At 44.1% G+C, this 15,236-nt stretch overlaps 1 protein-coding gene across 1 annotated transcript in view; it reads right to left on the reverse strand.

The window, feature by feature from the left end:
• Positions 1-13,630: 13,630 nt before the first annotated feature.
• LOC144888207 (DNA repair protein RAD51 homolog 2-like) overlaps positions 13,631-15,236 on the reverse strand; it is a 35,503-nt gene continuing 33,897 nt past the window's right edge. Inside the window, exon 9 of the mRNA XM_078776897.1 lies at positions 13,631-14,055. The gene's annotated coding sequence lies outside the window, so the exon portion shown is untranslated. The remainder of the gene's footprint in view (positions 14,056-15,236) is intronic.

A 15,236-nucleotide genomic window follows, 5' to 3' on the forward strand; every position in this document is an offset into this window, starting at 1 on the left:
AGAAGATGAACAAGTGGAAGGAATGTAAGGAGACAAAAGGTCTGAAGGTGAATATCGGAAAGACGAAGGTGATGGCAAGTGGTAAAGCATGTGGTGAGGTGGAAAGAACTGGGAAGTGGTCGTGTGCTGTGTGCAGGAAGGGTGTCGGAGTGAACTCCATTCAATGTACAATGTGCGCTGAGTGGGTTCATCAAAAATGTAGTGGTCTGAGAGGGTCATTAACCAGTGTGGCAGCTACATTCAAATGTAAGGTGTGCACAGAGGGAGGTGCAGATGGAGGAAATGTTGAGTTGGATCTTGGAGATGGCGTGAAGCTGGAAGGTGTGGAAACATTTTGCTACCTCGGAGACATGCTGAATGGAGAAGGTGGATCAGACTCGGCAACGGTTGCTGGAGTGAGATGTGGATGGAAGAAGTTTCGGGAACTGAGTGGCGTTCTGATGAGGAGGGGAGTGTCGTTGAAGCTGAAGGGAAAGGTGTATGCTGCATGTGTGAGAAGTGTTATGATTTATGGGAGCGAGACATGGGTAATGAACGTAGAGCAGCAACGAAGGCTGGAAAGGGTGGAAATGCGAATGGTTCGGTGGATGTGCGGAGTATCGTTGAGAGAGAGGAAGACAAATGATGAATTGCGAAAGATGATGGGAATAGAGCCTGTGATTGATGCTGTGAAGAGAAACAGGTTGAGATGGTTTGGTCATGTGTTGAGGAAGGATGAAAGTGACTGGTTGAGAAGAATGATGGAAATGAATGTAGAAGGAAGTAGAGGACGGGGAAGACCGAGAAAGACTTGGCTAAAGATGGTGGAAGAAGAAATGCGGGCAAGGGGGTTAACAGGGGGAGATGCAGAAAATAGGGCAAAATGGAGAAGATTGAATAAAATTAAATAAATAAAAAATGGAGAAGAAAAAATAAAACTCGACTGAATCGACAAACAATGATCAATTGTTGTACATTTATTAACTCTCAGCACACAGGGTCGTTTCACGCCCGTGCCATCTGCACTCTGACATAACTCGCCGGAAATTGAAAGAGACCCGTTTGAACATGGAGAACATTTTGTACATCTACACATGACATCCTCCCCTTCATGTCCACAATTACGAAGAGCAATATAAAAAATAAAAAATAAAAAAAAGTAGCAATATGTGTCCGAGGGTAGACTGCCCCAGTCAGGAAGCGGACAAGGGGATTATTTTGCCCCTGAATGAGTCAACGCGAAAATGAAACACAAAAACACACAACTTCACAGATTCAAACGGGAGGGTACTCTTCTCTGGCGCATTGAGCGTTGTGGAGGAACGGTGGATACAGAGTCCCAGGTGATTCTTTCAGTCTCCAAGACGAGCGGAGCGTTCGCGAAAGTTTTCGAGGAATCCGAGCCACCCGGAGCGGCCACGACAATCTCTGGTGGTGGCGGGTCAAACTGTTGTTCTGGCTGTGATAAAGCTGCAGGCTCGATTGACTGACAGTGACGGTCGGTCACATGATCCTGGTGTCGACAAATTTTGCGGCCGTTGTGCAGGAGAATCTCATAGGACAGTGGACCTGGCTTCTTGATGATGTCCCCAGGTAACACGTCTCACCCGCGTCAAAGTTGTGGGCAAACACTGGATCTGCAATGTTGACACAGCGACTGTTGGACGACTTATTGTCCACCAACTTTTGATTAAAGCTGACTCTGATGGACATTTGACAACATGTCTGCTTTGAGATTGTCAAGCGCCGATTTCAGGTGTCGTTTCATCAACAACTCAGACGGAGTTGCACCTGTTGTTGTGATATTTGAGCAGGAGACGGGACAGCTTTGTCTCAAAGTTTCCCTTCCGAAGTTTCTGTAATCCAGATTTGTTGATTCCCGCCAAACGTTCGACCAAGCCATTCGAAGCCTGGTGATGTGAGCTGACAAACTTATGTTCCAAACTGCCTCTGGAAGCAACGTCAGCACAACTGTTCAGAATACGTGTCAAAATCTCCCCATGAGGGTCGAATTGGTCGATATGGCCGAAGGCAGTCATGCTCTGGGTGTTTACCTTCATCTCCATGTAATGTAACTCGACTGAATCGACAAACAACGATCAATTCTCGTATATTGATAAAACTCTCGTCACACATAGACATTTCACGTCCGCACCATCTGCACTCTCACGTCACTACCGGAAACTGAAAAAGACCCATTTGAACACGGAGAACATTTTGGACATCCATACGTGACAGATACTAAATAGAAAAAAAAACTTTTTTAGTTTTGAAAAAATATCTTTTTTTTGATGAAAAACGTTGGTTTGACACGAACTGATATGTGTGTTTACTAAAAGGGGGTTCTTCTTCATTGTGAAATTGAGTGTGTGTTATTTACTTATTTCTGCTTTTGTTTACAAATCATGGTAAAATGTGTTTCATTTATCACTCGTTTTGGGACTCAAATGGTAATCGTCATGTTAAAACTTGATGTGACGGTAAATCTGATGATGACGTCAACATTTTTTCAGGATCCGGTATTTCAACATTTGGCGTCCCACCACAAGTCATAATCCGTCCATAAAGTTTGGGATATCGTGCCATGTAACGTTTTTGAGCCGGCCATCTCTCAATGGTGAAAAATCAATGAAAAATTTAAAATTTCTCCGGATTCGTCCTCGACACACACTCAGCCATTATGACGTCACGACGGTTGGGCATGGTCACAATGATAGATAGAGACGTACATTGTTGACCTCACTTGGTGATCGACGAGCAGCAGAGAAGATGTGGTTTCTCATCGCGGTGTTGATACTCGCTCTTAGCCGAAGTTTTGTAACATCACGACCAACACAGCAGGTAACGGGTTTGTAAGAGATAATGTACTCGGGGAAGGTACACCACACGACAGGAGATACGTAGTTGTAGTTTGTGAAATACTTTTGCTGTTTAAACCGGTAACTATGGAGACAACGAAAATGCAAATGACATCTCCTGTCACGGAGCCGGTAATCTGGGCCTGAGAGAAACGAACGAACTACCTATGGTGTCAAATCTTTTATGTAGTGTGTGTTGAACAAACTCCTTAATCTAGGCCCCTATGAGATTTAGCTCCCGGTCTAGTACCACACATTGCACTCGTTTGTAAGGTGCAAATTGAGAACCGATAACATACAACTCAGGCTTGCCAAGGCTTAGGAGGTTGCGCACTCACCTTGAGCTGTCCTACCTGGGTTTGAATCTTGATCCATGCATAAACTGCCACCCTGGTGTTTCACGTGCAGAGTGGTACATCAGTGTGTGTACCAACCATCGGAGGAACGTTAAGCCAGAGGACCCGTCTGCCAGCACTCGTTTCTCACAAAGAGGAGGCGAGTTATCACCAGCATTCTGAACAAATCACAAATTGCTTCCCAAACCCTCTTGCAAAACTGCCCTTGGTCACCAAAACAATATGACCAGTAGGAGTTCAATGGGGGCTTCATCCTGTGTCCAGTGGATTGAAAACGGGCTGATGGATGATGGATGATTGATGATGGTGATGAAATGCATCTTGAAAAGTTGGGTCTAAACCCTTTTCTAAAACGGATGATAAAGTTTCCCCGGAAAAAAAAATTCACAAACATCTTGTTTTTTATGTCACCAAGTTTTCGATTTTGTAAGCGAATTGTAAAAATATTGTTTAGTTTAATTTAAAATGTAATAAACGTTTCTCCTGTCCCTGCCCTTGTCCATGTCCATGGATGTTCCAGAACGATGCTGTGGAGGGAGCAATGATGTCCCGAGTTTGGGATGTCCTGGTGGTCGCAATTGCGATGTTATTGTTTGCCGGAGTTAAATCATTTGAACCATCTTCCTGGTTCAAGAGGAAGAGCCACAAAACAAAGCCCCGCACTCAGTGGTGAGGAACACAAGTGACGTTTAAATCAATGTTTTACTTTCTATCAATATTTTCATCCAAGGGGACAAGATAGCTCAGGAATTTAAAATGAATTGACGTTGAATTTTTACAAATAACTAGCAAAGGATCGACCCTCTGGTGGGTCGAGTTTGCACATTACTTGCTGAAAAAGAACAGTCGGTGTTTTCCAAGAAAACTATAGAGCTGTTTGTGTGGTCTGTTTTATGGGACTTCAAAAGGGTTAAGGGTCTTAAGTGTGTCAGGGTTGCAGGAGTTCTAAATGGTCTTTTGGGTCGTCAATGTTCTGAAAGGGTTTTGGGTTCCAAAGGGTCTTCAGGGGTGCAAATCGAAAGAGGTCCAAGGGGTCCAAAACAACAACAACATGCATTTTAAGGCCATTTTCCCTGCCAGAGCGGGGGTTAGCCTTGCGGTCCCCATGACAATCTTCTCCATTTTGCCCTATTTTCTGCATCTCTCCTTGTTAACCCCCTTGCTCGCATTTCTTCTTCCACCATCTTCAGCCAAGTCTTTCTCGGTCTTCCCCGTCCTCTACTTCCTTCTACATTCATTTCCATCACTCTTCTCAACCAGTCGCTTTCATCCTTCCTTAACACATGACCAAACCATCTCAACCTGTTCCTCTTCGAAGCATCAATCACAGGCTCTATTCCCATCATCTTTCGCAATTCATCATTTGTCTTCCTCTCTCTCTCTCTCAACGATACTCCGCACACCCACCGAACCATTTGCATTTCCACCCTTTCCAGCCTTCGTTGCTGCTCTACGTTCATGACCCATGTCTCGCTCCCATAAATCATAACACTTCTCACACATGCAGCATACACCTTTCCCTTCAGCTTCAACGACACTCCCCTCCTCATCAGCACGCCACTCAGTTCCCGAAACGTCTTCCATGCACATCTCACTCTAGCAACCGTTGCCGCGTCTGATCCACCTTCTCCATTCAGCATGTCTCCGAGGCAGCAAAATGTTTTCACACCTTCCAGCTTCACGCCGTCTCCAAGATCCAACTCAACATTTCCTCCATGTGCAGCTCCCTCTGTGCACACCTTACATTTGAATGTAGTTGCCACACTGGTTAATGATCCTCTCAGACCACTACATTTTTGATGAACCCACTCAGCGCACATTGTACATTGAATGGAGTTCACTCCGACACCCTTCCTGCACACAGCACGTGGCCACTTCCCAGTTCTTTCCACCTCACCACATGCTTTACCACTTGCCATCACCTTCGTCTTTCCGATATTCACCTTCAGACCTTTTGTCTCCATACATTCCTTCCACTTGTTCATCTTTTCCTTCAGTCCATCCATACTTTCCGCCATCAACACCAGATCATCTGCATACAACTCCCATGGTAAACCCTCCTTTACGTTCTGAGCCAGCACCTCCATCACAGCTACAAATAGTAGTGGACTGAGTGCAGACCCCTGATGCACTCCCACCTTCACCTCAAACTCACCACTGTTTCCGTCCTTCGTCCTAACAGCTGTGCGCGCTCTTTTGTACATTGCCATCACTACTCTGATCAACCATTCCTCCACTCCTAACTTCCTCAATGCCCATGTCACTACTTCGCGTGGAACCCTATCGAATGCTTTCTCCAGATCAACAAACCTAAGAAACAACGTCTTCCTCTTCATGTACTTCTCCTGCAACTGCCTCACAATAAAAAGCGCGTCTGTCGTTTCTCTTCCTGGCATAAATCCAAACTGCATTTCGTCGATCTTCACTTTCTTCCTTATCCTCCTCTCCAACACCCTTTCCAATACCTTCATTCCATGCTCCAATAACTTTATCGCTCGATACGAGCCACAGTCCAGAGGGTCCCCTTTCCCCTTGTATAGAGGGACGAGGGTACTCAGTTCCCAATCCACTGGAATGCGGCCTTCTTTCACCACCAGATTACAGATCTCTGTCATTCTCTTCACACCCCAACTTCCTGCTGCCTTCAACATATCTCCCACAACTCCCGTCGGCCCTCCCGCTTTTCTACTCTTCATTGCTTTTATCGCTTCCTCAACTTCCTTCTCAGTTATCTTCTCTGCCGGTCCTAAAACTGGGTTACTCTCTATGTTGCCATCCCATTCATTCTCTGCATTCATCAGCATTTCCACATATCTCTTCCATCTTCAAACTTGTACATGTGCAGAACCAAATTTGCAAACAAAGCGGCCGGATCTGAACCCATGGGTATGCCCACTGTCTGCTAGAGTATCTTGGGATCTGAACCCATGGGTATGCCCACTGTCTGCTAGAGTATCTTGGGATCTGAACCCATGGGTATCCCGACTGTCTGCTGGAGTATCTTGGGATCTGAACCCATGGGTATGCCCACAGTCTGCTGGAGTATCTTGGGATCTGAACCCCTGCGTATGCCCACTGTCTGCTAGAGTATCTTGGGATCTGAACCCATGGGTATGCCCACTGTCTGCTGGAGTATCTTGGGATCTGAACCCATGGGTATGCCCACTGTCTGCTGGAGTATCTTGGGATCTGAACCCATGGGTATGCCCACTGTCTGCTGGAGTATCTTGGGATCTGAACCCATGGGTATGCCCACTGCCTGCTGGAGTATCTTGGGATCTGAACCCCTGCGTATGCCCACTGTCTGCTAGAGTATCTTGGGATCTGAACCCATGGGTATGCCCACTGTCTGCTGGAGTATCTTGGGATCTGAACCCATGGGTATGCCTACTGTCTGCTGGAGTATCTTGGGATCTGAACCCATGGGTATGCCCACTGTCTGCTGGAGTATCTTGAGATCTGAACCCATGGGTATGCCCACTGTCTGTTAGAGTATCTTGGGATCTGAACCCATGGGTATCCCCACTGTCTGCTGGAGTATCTTGGGATCTGAACCCATGGGTATGCCCACTGTCTGCTGGAGTATCTTGGGATCTGAACCCCTGCGTATGCCCACTGTCTGCTGGAGTATCTTGGGATCTGAACCGATGGGTATGCCCAATGTCTGCTGGAGTATCTTGGGATCTGAACCAATGGGTATGCCCACTGTCTGCTGGAGTATCTTGGGATCTGAACCCATGGGTATGCCCACTGTCTGCTGGAGTATCTTGGGATCTGAACCCATGGGTATGCCCAATGTCTGCTGGAGTATCTTGGGATCTGTACCCATGGGTATGCCCACTGTCTGCTGGAGTATCTTGGGATCTGAACCCATGGGTATGCCCACTGTCTGCTGGAGTATCTTGGGATCTGAACCCACGGCTGTCTGCCGGAGTATCTTGTTGCCAAATGTAAAGAAACTGTTGCTTAGCAGAAATCGAATACTTTCTTTGAGTTTACTTTTTTTTTAACTGCATGAATATTGATTATTATCCTTTACAGACCAGTGTGCTCTGTTTTGATATACATTAATGTATACCATATTACCTCCTGCAAATGCTTTATCTATTGCTCTGTGCAATGCGGTTACTAGCTTGTCATGTGGAATGTTTGTGTACAATGTGGAAAATCAAAGGTTGAAAGACATTTTGCTTTACCCTTGTTATTAATGTTGTGGACACTGTCGATTACCGGTTTGGAATTGTCAACGATCCAGAATTTGTTAATACCAGAATAAAACTTCACTTTTTCATGGTAGTTTTTTAAGCATTTATAGATTCGTTTCATTGCCGCTGTAATACTGCCCGACAAAGGTTTCAAGCTACATTCTCTACTTGCGATGATGAACGTCATCTTACAAGGGTGTTTGTGCATTTTTGGGATCCAGTAAATGAATGGTAATTTATGGTGTTTATCCGGAACTAGCAGTCTTCTCACCGTTGAGTGATTTGTATGGTGTTGTATCAAGTCTGCTTTGTTGTCGTTACTTATTTTGTAGGTCTTTGAAATTCCCGTGTCGAAGCACAATTCTTCCAAAAGTGTTTGAATGTAGAATGTTTTACATACAAATGCAATATTATTATTTGCTTTGTCAATTGGAACAATAACATATTGTGTTTGAAGCTGCCTAAAGCAATCAGGTGCCTCTGGATTGTTTAAAATTGCCTTTGGATTATCGATTCGAACTTTTTTTTTCAAATCAACAACTCTCCTTTTCACATGTTTCTCTACCTCCTCCAACCATAAAGCCATTTGTGTGTTTGGTACTTTGTGTTCATCAATTTGTTGTTTCATCCATTCACCCAGTCCCATCATTGTAAGTTCCATTGCTTTATTACAGTTTATTCTTTTATTTTCTCTATAATTTAGTCCTTTTGTAAGTAATGCACGTAATCTTTTATCTTTTACTATTCTGAGATCACCTGTGATGACGTGTTTATGATGTGGATCTTTGAATGCGGAATGTTCACAATTACAATGACGTGTGTTATTTAACCATTCCTCCACATCTATAGATTGTACAGTGTCCTTGTAGTTGAAGATCTTTCCCCGAATTGAATTTACCAAAATGTACACAACTCTTGGTCGTGTTGTATTGTTTCTGGAAGTTTAGTCCACACTTCCTTATGTTGAAGTATTTTCTCTATATTTATCATTTCCATCCCTTTGTTATCAAACATAATTTTGATGACATCATTGTCTTTTCTACGATTCACTTTTTTTAGGTTTCTCTTTGTACATTTTATGATCAATCATGTCCAGAATTGCTTCCATGTGTTGGATTGGGAGTTCCTCTTGATCGTCCTCTTCCATTTATCTGTTCACGATTTGCCAAACTTCTTTCAGTTTTTTTATTATTAAGGTATTGATCTTAATTCTGCTGTTGTTACACACACACACACACACACACACACACACACACACACACACACACACACACACACACACACACACACGAAACAAACACTTAAAACAGCCACCGTCACTTGCCGGGATACTCTGGATACCAGCGACGTCATAACAATGGCGCTGTTTTTCTCACTGTACTCAACAGTGCCTTTCCTTGAGGAATTTCCTCCTCCTCATCGATGCAAACCGGTGGGCATTATCAGTGCCCTATCCTTTTCAAGCAAGGAAGCAGCACGTACCATTTTAAAAGTCTTTGGTGTGACTTGAACCGGTCCAAACCAGATGGGTATTTTTTGGAGACACCATCTCCTTACTGGATTTCCATTGGCTCCCTATGGGAGCTCATCCGCTCTTTGCCAGGTGTTGTTTTTGGTCCTGTCTCGGTGTCACAGTCACCCTCCCCACTAACAAAGCCAGTGATGGGTGTCCGTTTCGTCACCGATAACCTGACCATGCGGCAGGAAGCACTGGCTTTCATATTACCAGTGGCAGTCCCAAAAGACTGACCTGACCGAAACCTGATTTCCGTTCCAACAGGACAATGACCCCAAACATAGAGCCAAAGCAACACTGGAATGGCTTTAGAACAATAATGTGAAAGTTATTGAGTGGCCCAGCCAAAGCCCAGACATGAATCCCATTGAGAATCTGTGGAAAGATTTGAAGATTGTTCTTCACCGACGCTCCCCATCGAACTTGGCAGAGCTTGAGCAAATCTTCAAGGAAAAATGGAAGAAACTCCACAAATCCAGATATACAAAGCTGATACATTCATACCCAAGAAGACTCGAAGCTGTAATCACTGCCAAAGGAGCTTCTACGAAGTAGTGACTCACGCGATGTAAATTTGATATTTCTGTATTTCCTTTTAAATTATTTTGTCGACAATTTAAAAAAAAGACACTTTGATATTATGGGGTATTATGTGCAGATCAGTGACAAAAAAAATCTCTATTTAATCCATTTTGAATTCAGGCTGTAACATAAAATGTGAAAAAAGTCAAAGGGTGTGAATACTTTCTGAAGGTAATGTATCTCGTTTGGTATCATGCATTTCGTCTGGTTGAATGTTGAACTTTGCCTGCATGCGGAGCTTTTCAAACGCAGCGTGGAAAGCTCCCGCCGGAAACGGGGGACAGTTGAATGTGCGACCATATAAATACATGGGCAGACGCCACACTTCACATTATATTAATATTAATAGATACCGCACTTGATTTTAGCTCAAACTGACAAGTACCGTCTTTGTTTCTTGCAGTTTTCGATGTGGCCGGAGACATTTGCAGAAAAAAATGGGGAAGAAAGAGCAGCCATTGCCTGAGGAGGTTCAAGAAAAGGAAGTAATGGAGATGCAGGAAGTAAAGAAACAGCTGGATCGAATAATAAAAGAAAGAAATGCATTGTTAGTTAAACAAGAATTGCAGGAACAACAATTAGAGCGAAAAAAGTTGTGGCTGAGAGAGAAAGAAAAAGTGCAGGAAAGGCGTGAAAAGTTGTCACGAAAAAAAGAAGAGCTGAAAGAAAGAAAGCGATTAGTTCAGCTCAGAGAGCAAGAGGTGCAGGAAAAGGAGGTGCAACATAGCTATGAGGAAGAGGTATGGATGAAAGAGAAAGAAAAGCAGAAGAAAACAGAGGAAGAACAGCAAATGAAAAGCAAGGAAGAGGAAATGAGGAAAACAGATGAGGAAGAGCAGATGAAAAGGCATGATGAAAAGCTAAAGGAAAGAAAGGTGGCAGAGTGGAGGCAAATCCAACTGGAAGATCAGAAAGAACATGCGGAATTTGTACAATGGAAGGAATCGGTATGTCAGGAGCATACACGAAGAATGCTTGAGATCCGACAAAAAGAGCAAGAAGTTCGAAAGAGTGAGTGCATGGTGGAGGAATTAGAGAAACAGATTTGGAAAAAGGGAATGGAGTGCGAACAACTGCAGGCTCAATTCGAAAAAATGAAGGCGTTAAAAGAACCGGAGATAAAGCATAGAGAGCTTGAGACACGCCGACAAGAGGAAGAGGTCAGCGAACGAGAACGGGAAGTTGAGAGAAGGGAGAAAGCGGTACACCGAAGAGTGGAAGAGGATCGTGTGCGACAAGAACAATTTGTAGAGACAAAGACAAGAAAAGAGGAAGAATTGTTGTGCAGAGAACAAGAGGCACATCGACTGGAGCAAGAGATTTGTAAAATGGAAAACGATGCGCTTGCACGGGAACACGAGGTTTGGCAAAGTGAGCAAAAGCGAAGAGAACAGGAAAAACACAGGGTGACGGATCAGGGAATAAAAGATCCGTTTGAGAAATTTAATGAGATGAAAGAGGAGGTAGAAGCAAGTGTTGGTGGAGAGGAGGTGGAAGCAAGTGTTGGTGTAGAGGAGGTGGAAGCAAGTGTTAGTGTAGAGGAGGTGGAAGCAAGTGTTGGTGTAGAGGAGGTGGAAGCAAGTGTTGGTGTGGAGGAGAAAGAAGCAAGTGTTGGTGTAGAGGAGGTGGAAGCAAGTGTGAGTGCAGAGGCAGAAGCAAGTGTTGGTGTAGAGGAGGTAGAAGCAAGTGTTGGTGTAGAGGAGGAGGAAGCAAGTGTGAGTGCAGAGGCAGAAGCAAGTGTTGGTGTAGAGGAGGTAGAAGCAAGTGTTGGTGTGGAGGAGGTAGAAGCAAGTGTTGGTGTGGAGGAGGTAGAGATAGCGGAAGAGGAGGTAGAGGGGGTAGAGGAAGAAGCAATTGTTGGTGTGGAGGAGGTGGAAGCAAGTGTTGGTGTAGAGGAGGTGGAACCAAGTGTTGGTGTGGAGGAGGAAGAAGCAATTGTTGATGTGGAGGAGGAAGAAGCAATTGTTGGTGTGGAGGAGGAAGAAGCAATTGTTAGTGTGGAGGAGGCAGAAGCAATTGTTGGTGGAGAGGAGGCCAAAGCAATTGTTGGTGTAGAGGAGGAAGAAGCAATTGTTGGTGGAGAGGAGGCCAAAGCAATTGTTGGTGTAGAGGAGGAAGAAGCAATTGTTGGTGGAGAGGAGGCCGAATCAAGTGTTGGTGTGGAGGAGGAAGAAGCAATTGTTGGTGGAGAGGAGGCCGAAGCAATTGTTGGTGTGGAGGAGGAAGAAGCAATTGTTGGTGGAGAGGAGGCCGAATCAAGTGTTGGTGTAAAGGAGGAAGAAGCAAGTGTTTGTGTGGAGGAGGAGGAATCAAATGTTGGGGTAGAGGAGGAAGAAGCAATGATTGTGCAAAATGTTGGTGAATGGAAACTGCGTCGGCAGCAACTACGGGATGAGAATGCCAAAGAGTTGTTGCGGAATTGGGATGAGAGTCAACGGCTGAAGCAGGAAGAAGAACAGTTGGTGAAAACAAAGGAAAAACTCTTGTTGAAAAAACAAAGAAAGAAGCAAAGGGACGCAGCAAAGAAAAGTGTGGGAATTGAACAGAAACCCCACGGTGTTGGCAGGACTCATCAACCACAACAGAAGCCTCACCGTGAAGATGGGCTGCAACAGCAGCAACCAAAACAGCAGGAACGGAAGCCTCACCATGAAGATGGGCTGCAACAGCAGCAACTAAAACAGCAGGAATGGAAGCCTCACCATGATTATTGGCAGCAAACACAACCAAAACAACATGTTGTTGAAGGGCTGCAGCAGGAACAGAAGCCTCGCCGTGATTCCTGGCAGCAACAGCAATACCGTGAACAACATGAAGAGCAGCAGCATGGTGTTGAGGTGCCCTACCATATTCATGACCTTCAACAGGTAAGCATTCTTCAGGACTTTGGAGAAGTTGGAGTGAACATACAGGTGATAAACACAGCCAACCGAAGATGAACATGATAAGTTGAAATAAATTTGGCACTTCGTCTTTGACAGACATTGCTGTTAATTCTTGCTTTGATGAAGAGGAATATCCTTAATTGTGGAAATAATTGTAATTATAATTTTGCTGGGAAAGTCTAACTTATTGGTTCAGTCATTCCCCATGAAGGATCATTCCCAAGCATTTTAACTCCCCTCGATTGGATTGGATCAGCTAATTCAAGCTTTTCTCGATTACATGTTCCATCAGTGCATTTTCTGATGTGTCCTTTCCTGAACAAGTTATCAAACTGATGAAGACATCAATGTATTTAATCATTCATATTTTGTTTTTCCAAAGGCCCCCCAGAAGAGGCGCCCGTTCCCTCCTCCACCACCCTCCTACATGAAACCATCGTACAAGTTAGAACGTAAGTCGCCAAGAATCTTGCCTTACATTACCAATTATCCCAAACTTTGTCGACGCTGCACGTTCTTCACCTCCATCGTGTCCCATTTTCTCTGTGCCTCAGAAGTGTTGAAAACAAACGAATATTTTGCTGCGCTCAAAGCCATCCAAGCACCAAACAAATCTTCCAATGTGGTGGAAGTCTGGCATGAGTGTTAATGTATCCATACAGAAGCCAAGTGTGCACCTGGATGATCATTAAAATTATTTTTTCACAATTCCACTTTCAATCAGTGACAGGTGACTCGAGCTGCCTTCTCCGGAGGAGTTCATCAGGGTTCGCTTCTCGGCCATCAGATGAGGTTTTAATATTTTAAAATTCGTACAGTAAGTGGGGATGTGTGGGCTCGGCATGAGGCACAGGAATGATGGATCAAGTCGCTTAAATTCCCTTGTAAAGTGACAGAACGTAAACATTCTTCCTCGTCCCGTGGGAGTTGTTGATTAAGAAAATACAAATGTGAAACTGCAGAGAAAAGTGAAATAAAACATGAACTCAAATACACAAAACGAGGGAGAGGAGAGGCACAGAAAAAGAGATCGATAGATATTCATTCCAGGATTGTGTTGGGAGGCAGCAGAATGATGGAGATTATGGTGACGATGCTGTTGACTGCTTTTGCTGATGTGTGTGCAGCGAAACCAGTCATCGTAATGGCCGCTGGAGACGAAGATGAAATGCTTGGCAGTGACTCTGTCATCTTTCCGCCGTGCAAGCGCTCCAAGAATACAAAAAGAAATGCCAGGTTGATGATGATGGCGAATTCAAAATTTTTTAATTGAACATCAATCTCCAGAACTAAGGTACGATAAACACACGATGGACTCGACTTAATCACTCGCGTCCTTTTTGTGACTTTGTTACTGTACATCACATGTGACTGTTACTGTATTTCATCGACGACTTTATTACCGTACTGTACATTATGTGTGACTTCATTGCTTTAGTTGTGTGTTTTAATTACTGTACATCGTGCATCACTTCATTAATCTAAATGAGGCGTGACTTCGTTACTACTGTCGTATGATGGAGATGATGATGACAATGCTATTGAGTGGTTTTCACTTGCTTTTGTTCATGTGTTGCAGAGGAAAAAGTCATAGGAATTACCCAATGGAGAGGAAGATGCAATGTTTGGCAATGGGTCTCTCTCTCATCACTCCACCGAACAAGTGCACCAGGACTAAAAAAAACAAACAAAAAAAAACACGCAGGTTCATTCAAAAAAATTGGGGATCCATCCATAAGCATCTTTCATGTTTCTCTCACCTTGGTTTTCATTTCAACTCTTCCTGAATCACAATCCTGTTCTACGTTTGCTTGAAACTGCTCAAAATATTTCCTGGAGGTCAAGTCCAGCTCCCTTCTAATCAGCAGTCAATATCCTGGGTACCCATCTCACTGAGAACTTTCTCATGCCAGATAAAATTCTAGTATCCGGATCCGATTCTCGGTGAGGATGCACTGATCCATTACTGAGTCTCACCAACGTATCTGCTCATCTTCAGTCATTGGTCAAAAGCTTGTGGACCAGGTCAACCTCTTCTGGTGTGGCGGCTTCGTTGGGACATCAAGATCTTGGCTCAGACTCAGTGCTGTTTCTCTCTCAAATATATTCAGCTGCCCAGTTGTTGTTTTACAGCGGCAAATGAAGGAAGGGGCATCATCTGTCAATGTTGCCACCATGTCCTCATGGATTTCCTTTGGACCTTTCGTATGGAGTTACAATGATTGATTATTGATCTGATTTCAGACTTTTCCATTGACCGACTCATGTTGAGACTTCTGGTCCTACGAAAATAAACAAAAGTCCGTTTTAAAATAAACTAGAACTGCCAACTAGAAACTAGACAACCCCCACACACACAGGAGCCTCGACCCCCGTACATTCGCAGAGAGTGTAAACGGGCAGGGTATCAGGCAACTTGAACTTGGCAGCCTGGCCTGGCTCGTACGCCCAAACTTCATTGACGCTGGTGACGAGGCTGCCGCTGATAATCCCCACATAATCCCAATGCAGCCTGCCTGGGAGTATAGCCACTGATCTATAGTATAGCAGGCAGCGTGGAGTCTGGCGGCGAGGATGGAACATCACGTGATCGCTCTGAGCGAATCAGCGAGCTGCTCTGGCACAGGATGAGATGTTTTATCTGTTCTGTTTTATCTGTTTATCTGTGTATCTGTGTATCTGTGTTTATCTGAGGTTTTATCTGTTTATCTGTGTATATCTGATGTTTTATCTGTTCTGTTTTATCTGTTTATCTGTGTATATCTGATGTTTTATGTTTATTTATTTATTGTTTTGTTTTTGTTTTATTGTTTTATGTGTTTTATCTGTTTATCCGATGCTTTATCTGTGATTAT

The sequence above is a fragment of the Myxine glutinosa genome, chromosome 4 (assembly GCF_964187855.1).
Source record: "Myxine glutinosa chromosome 4, kmMyxGlut1.1, whole genome shotgun sequence".
NCBI lineage: Eukaryota > Metazoa > Chordata > Myxini > Myxiniformes > Myxinidae > Myxine > Myxine glutinosa.